Raw genomic sequence first — 16251 nt, 5'->3', positions numbered from 1 at the left:
TGGGTTCGTGCCCCGGTCCGGGAAGATCCCACATGCCGCGGAGCAGCTGGGCCCGTGAGCCATGGCCGCTGAGCCTGCGCGTCCAGAGCCCGTGCTCCGCAACGGGAGAGGTCACAACAGTGAGAGGCCCGCGTACTGCAAAAAAAAAAAAAAAAAAAAAAAAAAGTAGGGGAGGTGAATCTCTGGCATAGGCCTTGCCTGTCCATGGCCTCCCCTGGTCCCAGTTCCTGAGCCCCAGGAATCTCTTGCCCCTCTCCAGGACACAAGTCCCCCCAAGCGCTACCCACCAGGCAGCTTGTCCCTTTAAGTCACTGACCCCCCCCCCCCATACTTGGCCTTGGCTGCTGTTAGCCCGGCCTCACCCAGCAGCCATGAAGTTCCACTCCACTCTTCCTGGTAGCAGCCCGGAAGGATGTCCTGCTCCGGGTCAGCCAAGGACACTGAACCCTGGGGGAGACCACGGATTCTCTCTTACCAAGGTCAAAGGAGAAACCCCACTCAGGATGCAGGGCCCTAAGAGGGAACTGAGAAATGAGATCCTCTTTGAGATGGCCTCAGTGTCCAGAATCCCCAAACCACAGGGAAAGGGATACTGAGATGGGGGGACTGGGAAGCGGGCAGTGACCCTGACAGTGCTAGATCACTGGGGATCCCAGCTAGGGCTCCCCTCAACCTGGTCACTCCCTAGACCTGTCATAGTGGTAGTTCCAGTGCCCTGGTCTAGACTCCCCAGTCCTGTTGCCCGTCCCACCTGACTCTTAGGGCCTGAAAAGCCGTGGGTGCAGCTGGAGGCACTTTGCCCTTCCTCCTGCTTTCTCTCTCCTCTTTCCACCCCAACTCAAGATCCTCAGAAACCTTCCCTGGTCAACCCTTTCAAACTGTCCTTTCTTCTTTTACTCTCTCAGTGTCTCCCAAACACTCTGATGCTGCGTGGGTGACATGACTGATTAAAATGGGGGTGCCGGTGTCTGGGGCACAAGAGCAACACATTCGCCTTGGCTGGTGTTAAAACAACTGTTCTGCATCTCTGCACATGGAGGGGTTAAGAAGATTTATTTTCTAAATAGGAAGTGACCTAGCGGATGGGGGAGTAGACGAGGGGTCGTGTCAGTTTCTGTGTTGCCCTGTATACGCCCTAATGCCTTTCTCCCATTTCCTATGTCCCACTCGCACGGGAAGGTCCCAAGGGAGACAGAGCCCAACTTTATACCCAGCATGGGGACACTCAGCAGAAGAGTGGACTAGCTGCCCACCTGGCTCAGTGTAGCACGCTCACATCCCACCAGCCCCACCTTCATGGGGCCCTTGCCCATGTGACCCTCAGTCGGGGTCTACCAGGGTAGCAATAGTCAGAGGCCATTCTCAGCAGGGATGAGCTGCATGCCTGCAGCTGGATGAGAGTAGCCAGAATGTGACTGAATGTGCAGGCATAACGGAACTAACCATCCTTAGCTACCTTGCTGAAATACCACTGCAATGTACGGAAACTCCATTACAAAGTCTGTCAAATTAGTACTACACGGATATGTCCACTGTCGTGCCTGGAGTCAGGGTATCACACTTTGTTTTGGTGAAAAGAAAGAGAAGGTGGGTTGGCGGGGGGGGGGGGGGGGGGGGGCGTTCAGAGAGGGAGGCTAAGTGAATATGAGCATCACAGAAAGAGGAGGAAGGAAACAGACCTCCCCCACCCACCCCAGCACTTTGTGCCAGGTATTGTCTTGTTTAATCCTCATGACAATCCTTAACGGTGCATATTATTATCCTTATTTTATGAAAACAGAAAAGGAATTGAGTAATTTGCCCAAGGTCACACAAGTAGTAAAAGATACTGAGTCAAACTGTTGTAAATCATCTACACTTCAATAAGCAAATAAATAACATTTAAAATTAGAATAAATAAATAAAAGTTAAACTGAATCTTGTTTGAGGCCAAAATTGTTTGAGGTCTTTTTCCCGTCCTGCCACGGAGACCCAGGCATACTGCATTTCATCAAATTTTCAAGCTGATATTGGTGACTATTCTGGTACACCCCCAAGCTCTCCCCAAACACCAACACACTGTGTCACTGTCTCAAGCCACTGAAAACAACAAGCAAATAAATAAATAAGCAATCAAGCAAACAAACCCTAAACACCAGACCCACAGTTTTGCAGGTAAGAGAACCAAAGACCGTGGGGGAAAAATGACTTGCCTGAAGTCACACAGGTAGTCAGTGGCAGAAGTGGAACGGGAAGCAGGTCTCAGACCCCCACTCAAGTGCTCTTTCCAGACTGAACCACAACCAATCTTGTCCGTTCCCAAAATCCTCCAGGGAAGAAAGTCCCTCAGCCTTTCTGTTCTAACCTCTCTCAAATTGGTCCGTTCCTTTCCAAGATTCTGATTACTTTCATTAAGTGAAATAACCTATCGAAAGCACATCTTAAGCACCAAAAAATTATTATTCCTCTCTGTTACCTGATCATTAGAATAGCGTTCTAGCTAGCCTCTCTGCCTCCCCTGCCGACTCCTTGAGGTATCTGCACTCCGGTGCCAGGGAATCCTGCAGCACAGCTCTGATCATGTCATTCTTCCAATGAAAAACTTTGTCTCTCCCCTTCCTTATCAGGTACTCAAGACCTCCCACACTGAGTCCCAGCCCAGTCCCCTGCATGCCCCCCAAAACGCTGATGGTTATTAACCATTCTCCAGGGCCCCATGTTTTCCCACAAAACTTCACTCATGCTAGTGCCCTCTACAAATACCTGCTCTTACATTAGAGCCTTCTTCCATCTCCTACGACTGAAAGTGACTTTGCTCTCTTTCAGACATCTGTAACATTTTTAATGCATCCCACTGCATTTATATTGTTTTGTATTACCCCACTGGTGATTAGAATGAAAACAACCTATCCATGTAGGTACTTTATAGTTACAAAGCACTGTATAAATATAAGTCCATCAATTTTAAGAAAAAAATTACCTCCTATTTATCTTTGTCTTCCTCACGATGCTCAATACAATGTTTTACACATGGCACAGAGCTGTTAAATACTGTGTTCTGAGGGTGGTCTGACCAACCCAGAGAAGGGTTATCACTTCCCCGTTGTAGCATCAGAGATTCTGAAGCTGAATGAGGAAGGCAAAATTGTCATTGGTTTTTCCAGGTCGATACTCCATAGCATTTATTAGATTCTCAGAATTTAGAGACTCCCCAAATATTAAGCACTCCAGTCCTAGCTTCTATACTTTTATGAAATGTTGCCCAAGATTACACTAACTCTTGGGGCAGCCACAGGACAAGTGACTCATACTGAGCTTATAGAATTACCGCACTACGTAAAGAAACTCATCCGTTCACTTGCATTTTTTGGAGTACAATGTGGGTACCTCAAGGTCAGGGGCCATACTGAACTCAAGTTTGTATCCCTAGGGTTTAGCACAAACCTGCTATTGGAAGATGATAAAATAATTGTGGCCACCACCATTTACTGAGTCCTTCCCATGTACCACGCACCGTTCCAGGTAGTTCGTTTTGTCTGTCCTCTTCACTGCGGTGCACTGAGGAGAGCGTCAGGTTCATCATGTACATTCAATGCATAACGGGTGACGGATGGATGAATAAAAGGTAAGATGCAAACTCCTTCAATGCCTCTGGCCAAATTAAACTACTTTCCCTCCACCTCTTTCACCACTCGCTTCATCCCCCATCCCACCCCAATGCCTACTCATCGTTCAGATCTCAGCTAACATTTCACTTCTTCCAGGAGGTCTGACCACCCTAAATGCCCCGCTTACAAGTTCTCAAAGCACCCCATACTACCCCACCCCCTACACCCAGCCTACTCACTTGTCTATGTTCCCAACCCAGCAATGTGTTCTGCAAGGCTGTGTGTCCTAGTCACTGAAAGCACCTGAAGTCAGAAGTAAGCACTCAAAAGACATCTGTTGAATGAACGGATGAGCTCTTTTCAAACATTATCTGACAGACTTTCATTACTCTTGTGATCATTTCTTCCACAGATGACTTTAAGAAGAACACTTGCTGCTGTCACCTGGCTCTTGGGGAAGTCCCATCTCATGCAGAACTTGGGCCTCGTTGACATTTTTTCCTCACAGGTCCCTCCAGTGTAGCATAGAAGGGACACAGGTTCTAGAGGTATCCTGACCTACACTCCAACTTTGGCTCTTCTTTCATTAGTTGTATAATCTTAGCCATGTTTCTTAATCTTGGTTTGAATCCAAACCTAAGCTTAACCTCAGTTCTCCCATCTGCAAATGGGGATGAGACAATTTCATTATCATCCATTTCCTCCAAGGATTGGGGGGGGCGGTGTGGAATTAAGATAAAATTTCAAAAGCTATGGGTAGACAGACACTCAGTGCTGGTGGCTATTCTTCTTTATCACATGCTCTTGCCTTTCTCGGTAGTTGAACTTTTCCTCAAGTGGCTCCTTTTTGCCTTCCTTGTTGGGACCATCTACAACAGCATAAACAAATTGTACTTCAGAGAACTGCCAACCCTTTGGAACCACTCTATCTTTCAAAGTCTCTTGTCAGGGAACTGTATCCATCTTTTCTCTTAATAGAAAGAAAGGAAGGAAGGAAGGAAGGGAGGGAGGGAGGGAGGGAGGGAAGAAAGAAAGAAAGAAAAAGAAAGAGAGAGGGAGGGAGGGAGGGAGGGAGGGAGGAAGGAAGAAATCTGCCTTCTTGAATTCTAAAGTGAAAATCTGACATCCTGGTTATAATATTTTGGGGAAAATATAGTTGCCTTCTCCTAGGTTCCCATAATATCCAATTTGCAAAAAATCTCTCCATTTTGGGTCAGAATTAAATGCGCTGTAAGTGCTCCTAGTACTTTAACTTCTTTTACCCTTTGGAAGACACAACAGCATGGCAAGTCAGGAATGTGACAGACACTCTGCTTTCAGAAAAGTGGGGCTCTCAGAGATGTTTCAACAGTGGCAGGGCTCCAACATTACTCCTCTCTGGGTTCTAGGTTAATTTGGACCTGAGACGGGAAGAGCTCATATCTATTTCTGCACCCTAGCAAAGCAAACTGTACTATTTCCTCAAAATGGAATCTCCTTGGCTCTCTAGTCTTTTCCCCTCACTCTGTGCCTTCTGGTTTGCTATCAAGGGTACCAAGTAGACTAAGATAGAAAGAGAGAAAAAACTTGGCAGGAGAGGTTGCCTCCATGCAAGCTTATTCCTGGTGGGCCTGGGGAACATGTGTGAACAGCTCTCATGCCTGGCACCCACCTTCACTGTGGGGAGGATACAGAAAGAGAAGCTAAACTGTAAGACAGGATCCATGGGCCAGAGACTTAGAAGGAGGCACAAAGCATCATGGGAATAACTGCCAAGGAGAAAAGAAACCACTGTCCAGGAGATTAGTCTTGCAGTGACTAGGGATGGCTAGGGTTAAGAGAGAAAGGTCCAGGAGGAAGGGAGTTGAACAATGTTTTCGAGAAAGAAGAGTGGCAGGTGTGAAAGTTAAGGAGGAAGGAAACGAGTTTCCAAAGAGGCAAATGATTTTTGGCTTCTCTCTGAAACACTATGAAGCCTCTGCTCGGTAAGACTACACCTACTACAGGAAGTTCTCAAGAAGAGGAAGGATGAATTGCTGAAGATCCCTTGTCATAGATTCTGTATTCTGCCTTAGGGCTATTGGGAGCCCCTCTCCTCTTCCTTCTCCATATCTCAAGAGCCTCTGCCCCAACACGGGTGTCCTGTGTCCTTAATCTCTTTAACAAAATCAAGATTTGAGGACAGTGAATTCCATCACCTTGAGAGAAGAGAATTTCCCAACAATGATAGGGTCAACTGATAGGCCACCGATAGGTACATTCTAAAGTGCCAAAGGATAGGTCCTTTCATTAGTAGTAAAGTGATCTGTGGGGCAAGTAATCATGTGACCTTGGGAGAGTCATTTCTTTGCAGGAAAATGACTTTCCAATTCTAAAGCTATATGTGATCATAGGAAATGCAAGAATTAAGGAGGTACTATGCTGGACCTGCTATGCTGGGTGGAGGAAATTTGTCCTCCAGGGCCTCTGTTATCTAAGGTATGTCCCAGTCTGGTGACATTTCACAAGCATTCAAATCAAGGGATCCCGTATGAATGAATTCTGTAACTCTGCTTCCCCTCTTTGTTCTCCCAAGACCCAATATCTCCCTGAGAGTGGCACCCAGGTTGTGAGCACAGGGTCTGGAGTGGGATTGCCTGCTTTGAATCTGTTCTCTGTCATTTACTAGCTGGCTGACATCAGTAAGTGTCAGCTATTATATTATTTGCCAACTCAGTACTACCCTGTCTATAGACAGTAGCCAACCTTTGGGGGTGTATGTCTCCCCCTGATTTCCTACACATATCATTAAGCAGATTTCCCTTCTCTCCCAGTTCCCATTCTACCAATCCTTTAAAGAGAAATACCCAAAGAATAGTTACCTTGGCCTTGTCACATCACTCTTCCCTTAGTCAGAAAAGAAAGGTTCCAGAACATTCTCTATTTCATATCCCTTTCCTCCCACCCCTCCCCCCCATCCCCACCAACTTTCCCTCCCTCATTATTGAGACTAAACTCATGATGAATAACCTACATTTGTATAGTACTCTGCAGTTTTCAGAGTGCTTTTGCATACATGATTTTATTCAATTCATGGTAAGCAGTGTATTTCATCCTTAAAACAATCCTATGAGCCAAGGGTATATTTTTCACCATTTTACAGATATGCAAACTGAGTCCTAGGTTCACAAGTTGTCCATGCTCACACAGCTAGGAAGCCTCCTGACGCTGAACCCGTCCACTGTTTTCTCTACTATTTCGCATTATCATGTCCAAGTTCACATCCTGGGAACAGGAGGGGCCCGAAGTTTATGGCCAGTTACAAACCCCTAAAGGGAACAGAGATCCCTCATTTTTATTCCTGCTGGCTAGCAGGGCTGTCCAGGCTGAATGACCATACACATGAGATGCCTGCAAAGGGCCAGGCCTAGGTGGGGTGGGGCCACCACAGAGAGACCAAAGGCCCACAAGGGTGTGGAGTATCTGCTAGAGCACCACTACATCATGGCCAAGGACACAGGTATTCCAGGACAATCCCAAAGGAGAGCCCCAGGGAAAAGCCTGAGGACCCAGATAAACTGAACCTTCCTCACCCCAGCACACCCTGTGGGCCTCCCTCACCAATGCTTCCAGGGAGAGGGAAATGGACAAGCTCCCTTCTGGCCAGGGCTGAGAGTCTGATCAGATTCAGACACACACACCCATGCACACTCAGCAGTAAATTCAGAGCCATGGAAATCAAACCTTGGCTCACCCAAAGGCCAAAGGAGAAGCAGCCACAGCTTCAGTCCAGGGTTCCGGCTCAGAGCCACCATCTCCTCAGATGCTGGCGGCCAGGCAGAGCTATAAACTGTGCCTCGACTTAATTTTTCCATGGACACAACCCCAGATGGGACCGCCAGGCTCTGAAGAAGCTTCAGTTCTGAAGCATCATAACCTCTCTGTTCTGGGATCCAAAGCTAGAACTGGGGAGGGAGGAGTATTTGGGAATCAGGTTTGCCACGCCCTGGACCATTTCTCTTCCAATATCTTTCCAAGGCCTAGTGCAGCAATACAGTAAGTTTTCATTCAGCGACAGATACAGGGTTGGAATTCAGTGCAAATTACTTACATCTGCTTGGCCACAACCCAGATAGTCAGGTAGTTTAGAGAGAGAAGGAGGGGCATGTTGGCCCACTTCTGGGATCCTGGGTAGTTGTGTGCTAAGGAATCTGGGCCATGCTGGGTCCAGCCTGCACAGGGTACAAAATTCTCCAACACAATTGAGAAAAAACATCAGGGCAGCCGAGACAATAGAGATTCCACCCCAGGCACGACTGGTGGGACTGGGGCAGGGAAGCCACAAAGACCCCACAAGGGGTTGGAGATGGAGAGAAAGGTTGGCCTGAAGGGGTACGAGCAATGGCAGATTCTTCACACACGCCCCTCAGCCAACTAGGGTGTGTGCACTAACCTCATACATTTGGTAACCTCTTCCCACAAACCAGGAACCTGCCAAGCCCCTGGGCTTCCCACCCCACCCCACCCCATCCCAGTTTGGCAGCCTCCCTTGGGCTTCCTGCTGCTGCGATTGCCCCCCAACGTCAAAGCCACCGATGTCGGAGCTGAAAACGAGAGACAAGTACAGGCCAGGAGAGCAGCGCCTCCCCCAAGGCTCCGGAACTCAGGCCTGGGGGCCCCTCTCCCTCTCCCAAGCTTTCTCCTTTTGCTGCAGTATCCTTATAAGGGAGAAGCCAATTCTACTATCCATCTGGCTAAAAAAAAGTATATATTTCCCAGGCTAGATGCTGACTTTCCACCCACTCTAAGAGAAAGCACCCCACCACCACCCTCACTCCAGGGCAGTTTTTGCTTTTTATTTCTCATTTTAAACAACAAACAAATACCAAAACCACTGGCTGGTTCAGGTCGCCTTGCAGCAGCTGGGAGCCAGGAAGTGTGTTTAGAAGAAAAGGGGTGGGGAAGAGTGTGCCCTGGGTCCGAGACGCCCCGAAACCTCTGGAGCGGGCAGGCAGTGGGGGCTGGCAACCTGCTCGGCGCCAGGACTGGAGCTCCGTTCCCACCGCGTCTGCGTCCCGCCACCGGGAACCTTCGGTTCCTTCCATTGTTGCCCCTCGGCTGTTGCCATGTTGGAGGGAGAGCCCCTGACCTCCGCTCGCTCCACTCTGCGGGAAATCTGCAGACCCCGGGCCGGTGCTCCCGGATGGGTGCGCGTCTTACCTGTGCTCACTGCGGGTTTCCTGCAAAACCCGACGTGTCGTGTGCTCGGCGACCTGGGCTGCTGGCTCCACGGCTCCGGGCGGCTCCGGCACCCACGCGAGGCGGCCGCGCACCGCCTCCTCCCGGGCCGCTCCCCCTCCGGGCTGCACGCGGCGGGCGCCGGCCCCAGGGTTCCCGGGGCGGCAAAGAGGCAGGAGAGGTCGCGAGGACCAGCTCGCAGCGGCGGGGGGGCGGGGGCGGGGAGTCCTCTAGGCCGAGAGCGTGAGCTAGCCCGCAGAGTCAGGCAACCCCAGGTGAGACAATAGCGGGAGCAGCGGGCGAGAGGGGAGAAGCCATCTCCCGGAGACCTGGCGCACTGCACGGCGACGCGAGACTCGGCCAGACCCGGCGCGGACAGGCAGCCGCCAGCCGCGGCTCCAGCCCGCAGCGCCCACTGCGCCGCGAGCGGGAGGATGGGGCGGGTCCTGGAACCCTGACCTCCCTCCCTTCCCCCTCCCCTCCCCTCCCCTCCCGTCCCTTCCCCTCCCCTCCCCTCCCGTCCCTTCCCCTCCCCTCCCCTCTCCTCTCCTCTCCTCTCCTCCTCTCCCTCCCTCCCTCCTTCCTCCCTCCTCTTCCAGTACGTGGGGGAAGAGAAAAGCGCTGGCGTCAAGTTGTGCTTCGGGAATCCAAGAGCCAAGATTTCCACTTCCCACTCGCGTGAGGGTTTTTGCAGATGGTCGTTACTTTTCCCTGCTGGGACCCCTTTGCTCTGTGTCAGATGAATGCCAAATCATTCTACTGGAAATGACAGAGTTTTGAGGTCCATTTATCGGTTTGCGGAATTTCCCCCCATCATTAAGATAGAGATGCCGGAAAGAACCCCTACCTTGAGGATGGAGGTGGCGGTGGGGGGAAGCTGTCTCGGCGCTTTGCACATTCAAACTCATTCGTTTTTCTATTCGCCCTAGTGGGTCTTCTGACCCGAGCCCCAGAAAATAGCAATCTACAACCTGAGGGGGGAGCGGCGGTAGTAGGTCCTTCAACCCAAATATCGCAGGGGAAAAAAATCTTTCATAGTGTGTTATATTTAAAATTTTGACTCAGTACCTTTGTTTGAGCAGTGGTCTCTAGAAGAATTTTCCTAAGGGCTCCACCCAAAGAAACAAATAATTGGCCAGATCCTCATTTGCATTTGGTTTGCATAATAACTATGATCTCTGATCTCAAAGTACATTTTCCTCAAAACTTGAATCTTGTTCTCCCCCAGGGTCCTCCTTCTTTCTTTCTTGCCAGACTATGATCAACACCTGGTTCTCAGCCTCCCTCCCCTGCAGTCCCCTTCAGGTATCTAAGGCTCAAGACTCCCAGCCTCTGATCAGATACCCAGGACTCTGCAGCCGGGGTTCCCAGGGAAACATCTGCAAACCTGCCCCTTCTACAGCTTCTCTGCAAAGCTGCCCCTAGTAGCTTTTAAATATTTGTTAAAAGCTATTATTCCAGCCCATTTGGGGTTCACTGGAGTTTTGTGGTTTTTTTTTTTTTTAAGGGTGTTGGAAAGGCCTTTTTAAAAAGATCAGGGGCCTTTTAAAATTTCCTCACTAATATGAGACTTCAACAAACCCAACAGAAGTCTTAGATTCATAGATTTATAGAATTGGAAGAGACTCCAGAGCTCAAAGGAGGATAAATATTTGTTGGGAAGGGAATTTGAATAACCAGAGGAAGTCCTATGTAGGGGAAGAAAGCAATATAAAAAGTGAGTTCATTATTCAGAAGGATCTCTTGGGATAGATATTGTTCTGTTCTCATATAAGGTGAAATCTGGGCAAATGCAAAGGACCCTTAATTGCAGGCAACCTTGAATGAGACAATGGGAGGAGAAGCTCATGAAAGGAGATGTGACAGAGGCTCCTGTTTTCTTTTCTACCCACTGTGCCGTGACCTTGGGTAGTCCAATTCACCCTCTGAGCATCAATAGTTCCATCAGCTTCGCTTACCACTCAGGGCTGTTGTGAAGATCAAAGGAGAGAACGTAATGGACCATTGTGATGACCGCAGGCACCATGCTCTACATGTAGCATGATGTCTACATGATGCTATTCCTGATCCTCAAGAGCCACAGGGGATAAAAACATGCATTCATTCACTCACTCATTCGCTGCTTGATCACAACACAAATATTTGTGACAGCTTACTGCGTGCCTGTCATCAGGCTAAGCTCAGAAGCCTAAGAGAACAGAGTAGCATAGAGCCACCAGTGCTCCAAATTTGCTGGAGTGAAGAGTCTTCAGGGAAGAGCTAACAGGAAACAGGCCTGCCTGGGTCACTGGGGGATCATATTAAAGGCTTTATAAAGCATTTTGGTAGGGAGAAAATTTTGTGTTGTAAGAGCAACCAGGGCATATCAAAAAGTTTAGGTTTGTCCTGTAGGCCACAGAGAACCCAGGGTGTAGACTGGGAGTGATGTGATCAGTGACGTGCATATTACACAGGAGGACTTGGAAGACACACTGCATGTCTTTCTTCCTTTTGCCCCGGTAGGTCCACTCTTGGCCCTCTGGCTTCCTAGAAGGGGTGGGCCAGTGGAGAGCCACCGCAGGAGAGTGGGAGGAGGGAGGTCAAAGAGGTCTGGATATTTCTTCCTCAGGATCCTTCTCTTTGGGTTCACTGTGGGCTGGCTGCCACCCTCAACCAAAGATCACAGCTTCCCTCCAGGTGCTTCCCCCTCCCTCTCAGCCCCTCTCCCTCCCTCTTCCTTTTCCTCTTCTCTCTTTAATTTACATAATCACTTACTCCCTTCCTTTGACTTTCAATCCAGGGAGTGGAAACTCCTTTTCCTGCTGGTCCCTGGGTACTGCACACTGTTCCTTGTGGTTGTGCTATACCCTGCCAGCCCTTTGTAAATTGTTTCTTCAAATTGGAGTATGCCATTGGCATCCTGCTAGGTTAGGAGTACTGGCTTGGAGCTCGACAGGGAGGCCCTGTCTACATTCAGAGTGCAAGATCAGAGAATCTCAAAGCTGGGGCAGGGGGGGGTGAGAAGGAAAGGACAGATACAAGAGAGTCAGGAAGTCAAAAATCAATACTATTTGATAATGTATTGAACGTAGGGATCATCAGAGAGGGGGAGGAATGTAGAATTACTCCCCACTTAATGCCTTAGGAATTGGTGGTAGGACTGTAGTAAGACAGGGCCCAGGTGTGGGGCGAGCAACCATGACTTTAATTTGGACATGTTGGATCTGCAGTGTCTCTAGAATGTTTAGGTGGGGATGTCTAGCTGACTTTGGATTTATGAAACTAAATTAAAAGTAAAGGTGTGGACAAGTGATATCAATTTTGGACTCTTCAGTTCATAGATGATCCATAAAGTTATGGGCGTATATGAGATCACCCAGGTGGGCATATAGGAGAAGGAAGAGGCCTGCAAAAGAGATCATCAAGAAGAAATAGCCAGGTTGATAGCAGGAAGAAATGAGACCTCAGAGTGTCAGAAAGGAGGATAGAAGAAAGTGTCAGGAAAGAGGGATGGGGACACAAGTGCAGCAGAGACATCTAGGAGGGCAGAGCTGAAAAGGCCCTTTGGAATGACAAGGAAGTCAGTGTCTGAGCTCTCGGTGCTGTGCGAGATTCTTGAGTTGCTACCCTTGCTGTGTTCTCAGAGAGGACGGTAGTGGAAGAGAGCTTGGAAAGCCCACCAGAAACCCAGGCTGCTCTCAGTTTGGAGTTATTAGGCCAAAAACACAAAAGGAGACTTTTCAGAACAACTCCTCTGTACCACGCATCTTCCCAGTACCTTGTAATGGTCTCAAACGTCAAAGACTGTATACAGTGATGGTGAACTACTGGGTCTCTGAATAGGCAGTTACATTAGGCATTGGTTTGGGGACCCCTTTCTTCCTCCCTTTCCCAGCTCTGATACAGAGGTGATGGCGATTTTCAAAGACCGTTGAGTCTGATGAGTAGGAGGGCAAAGAGCGTCGCTTTAAAAATTAGTGGGAGAAATTTAGCTTGCGCGGGGTGCGGGGTGGGGGGCGTGGTTCCGCAAATATAGAATCTGTGAGTTTAGACTGCCCCCTGGTGGGAGAATTAAGTTCGATAGTCAATGTGAATGAGAAGCTTGATGAAGCACTCCGGGAAGATTTCATGCTAAAAAGGAACACGGTAGCACTACTTGGTGGAGTTTTGTAGTGCAACATAGCAAAAGCAGATTCAGTTCATGCTACCTCAGGTTGGACTTTACAATGTTAACAAGTCAAATTTCAATTAGACTTTCAAACTTTGCCGTTGCCTATATGATAAAATTATTCTCTTTCGCCTGAAATAAACCCGTCAGCTGTCTCTAACCCCTCACTCCCTCTCTACCTCCCTCCATTCCAGCCAGATTAATTTATTCACCATTCCCTAAACACAATTTTCATTCATTTTCCTTCCAGACTTATTGTTTTCCTTCCCACTGTGTCTAGCTCACTGCTGTGGAAATAGGTACTCAATAAGCAATTCATGAGTTAATCTCAGTGTATTTAAACAAATGCTTTATTATCCTGGAGGAAAGGGAATATGATGTAACAAAGCCATTGGGCAGGAAAAAAGAAAACAACTTTATTTCTGCCCCTTTAGGACGCTGGACAGACACCATTTCCCTTTCTCAAAAAAAAGTTAGGTATAATACATTTCCACATCTGATTCAAACAAACGGAGCAAAAAGGTTTTCTGTATCTAACACATGAGGGCTCAAGAAATGTCTGAATAAATGTCTGTCTGGCTCATTACAATTTCCTCTGCATACCTCTGACAGTTACTTGTTGAAACTCAACTCCGATCCTGAAAACTTAAGGACCCCTGTCCTCATTTTATACCTACTGCCTTTCTGTCCATTCTCATCTCCTGCCACTTTCTGCACTTGAATTCTTATTACTGCATTTATTACTTTGTTAAAATTAATTGCTTAAATGTCTGCCTTCTTGCCTAGACTGTGAACAGGATCCGTGTCCTATATATCTCTGACTCTAGAGCCAGCACAGAACCTAAGCCATAATAGATGATCAATAAATGTTTGTTCAATTAAATTGTTCTTTCCTGTTGCATTTTGAGTCTATTCCTTCTAATCTTATTCACAGTGGGAAAAGTAACAGAGTAGTAAAATTTTAGATTTAGATTTTAGATTTACAGTTCATCTAATCAATCTCCCTCATTTGATAGATGTGGAAACCCAGACCTGTTTAGGATCACACAGTTTGTTAGTCTTTGTTCTAAAAGAATCAGACAATTGTAGGAAACAAACTCCTACAACTGAGGCTGGGCAATTTTGTTCATTGTGTTCAGAAGCCTCAAGTTCCCAGAAACAAAAATGAATTCCCTTATCAGTCTTGAAATTTCATAGTCCTGTGTTCCACACCCTATGCGTCAGGGTTGATGAAGTTGATTTTAGGAAAAACTAGGCTATCTGGAGATTTTTATTCTTAATACTCCATGTTGCTGGTACACATGTACATGTTCCACTGGTACACACTTATACTTCTTTAGGAGGATTCACCTTGTGAGTCTGACCTGAAAACTGCAACTTGTTGGGAAGAGGGAGAAAGGCAAAAATTGAATCAAAATCTAAATTAAAGGTCTAAACTCTCTTTCTCTCAATCTAAATTCACACCCACCTTTCCACAGTCACTTCTGCTTTCCTATATTAGCTCCTCTAGTCATGAATCAAATGTATCTTTCCTTCTTTTGTGCTAAGGAATGCTTGTTTAACAGCTACATCATCTAGTGAAGGGAAATATATTGTTCATTAACAATATGGGAAAAATACTGTAATCTGGTTCAGTAGAATATAACTAAAATTAAGAAGTCCTATCAGGGAAGTAATATATGGCAGACAGAAGAATTGTAATAAAAAGAGGTTGCAGCTGTCTGAATTTTTAATGTTCGTCTTGGTTGCCCATCTCTGTAATTTAGTACCGCTTGGTTTTAGAGAGCTTAGTAAATATTGGAAATTTACAAAACACGAACTATGAAAGAACTTGAAGAAAACATGCATTAAGTAAATGGAGAAAAATATAGAAAAGTGAATGTTTTTCTTCATCTTGCTGAAAAAAATACTTTAATACTAATTAAAACCTAAATTTAATCTATGTGAGAAGAAATTTATTAGAATACTATCAAGTAAAAAGAAGAGAGAGCGTTTCAAGAAGGCGCCCGGATAGCTCAGTCGGTAGAGCATCAGACTTTTAATCTGAGGGTCCAGGGTTCAAGTCCCTGTTCGGGCGTTTCTTCGTTTTCTTGTCCCTTTCTTAGCTTACTACAAATACGAAAATCTCAATGCCACAGCGTACTTCTACCTTAAATAGAATTAATTTCATTTTTCACTGGTTTCAGAGTATGCTAAATAAACATATTCTCAGAGAAGAAAAAGAAGCGACTACCCCAAATCACTCAATTTCTTGGCGAGTATGGAGGGTTTGCATGGTAGTTTCCCAGAGGGAAGGATTTTTTTTTCCTTCACGTTTCTAGTACTTGAGAAAAACAAAAAAACAAAAAACGAAAAGAACGATAAAACCGAAACGCCCGAACAGGGACTTGAACCCTGGACCCTCAGATTAAAAGTCTGATGCTCTACCGACTGAGCTATCCGGGCTCTCGTGAGAAAATATTCGTGCTACAGTATCTTACTTAAGAAGGAAGAACCTTGTGTAATCGATTCCTTCCGCCGGCATTTTGTGAAACTGTTTTAAACCCAATAAAGCTCTGTATTCATACGCCAAGAAAAACAAGAAGGCGTAAATCATGCACCTTTCAACAGCCTTACCAGTTAACTCAAAATTGCGAGACACTTACGTGCCCAATAACCATTATTAGGTAGACTTCTTTGATTTGTAACCTCTCTAACAGGTCCAGGATTAACAGAACGGCGAGGTATGTCACTTTTGAAGACTTGTAGTGACACCAGATCTGTTATGCTATTGATGATAGGATGGATATCAGTTCTAAAACCTACCCGACAATAACAACAAAAAATGAATCTCTCTAAGAGAGAATAGAGATGTGCTGTTCTGAAGCTATTGCATTGAACTGTGTAGTATAAAGTGGGAGAAAGGACCCTGAAGAGGGATAGCGGGATTGTCCTTTAGGTCCCTTAATGGAGTCCAAGTAATTTTACATGACGCAAACCCTGGAGTAGGTCACCCTCAATGGCCTTGAGGGCAGAAATCCTACTAAACCAGAGCGGAGAGCTGAACATGCCAGCAGAAAGACATTTTATTGATCTTGGCATTGGAGGCTCTTCTGTTCCACAGCCACCAGTAATCTGAGCACTGCCCTTTGCTATGGGGTTGGCGCAGAGAATTACCCTCGGTGGGTCTTAGAGTGAGACATTAAAGTGTTTTCGTTAGCTGATGTTGCTTTGCCTTAATTCCATCTGCTTAACTCCAACTGCTTTAGAAGTGATTGCTCTGGTCCAGCAATTCCACTCATAGGAATTTGTCCTAAAGAAATAATCAGGGATGTGCAAAAA

At 46.8% G+C, this 16251-nt stretch overlaps 1 protein-coding gene and 2 non-coding genes across 8 annotated transcripts in view; 1 reads left to right on the top strand and 2 right to left on the bottom strand.

The window, feature by feature from the left end:
* PIK3C2B (phosphatidylinositol-4-phosphate 3-kinase catalytic subunit type 2 beta) overlaps positions 1-9234 on the bottom strand; it is a 61661-nt gene extending 52427 nt beyond the window's left edge. For 3 of the 6 annotated variants that reach the window (XM_067729308.1, XM_067729306.1, XM_067729309.1), the window contains exon 1: positions 8766-9231. The gene's annotated coding sequence lies outside the window, so the exon portion shown is untranslated. Of the gene's footprint in view, positions 1-8765 lie in introns of all 6 variants that reach the window. The other 3 variants (XR_010941327.1, XR_010941328.1, XM_067729305.1) reach the window with 2 other exon arrangements.
* A 5700-nt stretch (positions 9235-14934) lies between these two features.
* TRNAK-UUU (transfer RNA lysine (anticodon UUU)) lies at positions 14935-15007 on the top strand. The gene has a single exon. It is a non-coding gene; the product is annotated as a tRNA-Lys (tRNA).
* A 295-nt stretch (positions 15008-15302) lies between these two features.
* TRNAK-UUU (transfer RNA lysine (anticodon UUU)) lies at positions 15303-15375 on the bottom strand. The gene has a single exon. It is a non-coding gene; the product is annotated as a tRNA-Lys (tRNA).
* Positions 15376-16251: the final 876 nt, after the last annotated feature.

This window comes from Pseudorca crassidens, chromosome 2, assembly GCF_039906515.1.
Source record: "Pseudorca crassidens isolate mPseCra1 chromosome 2, mPseCra1.hap1, whole genome shotgun sequence".
Taxonomy (NCBI): Eukaryota; Metazoa; Chordata; class Mammalia; order Artiodactyla; family Delphinidae; genus Pseudorca; species Pseudorca crassidens.
Note: the sequence above shows the minus strand (reverse complement) of the source record. Positions and strands in the feature narration are given on the sequence as shown.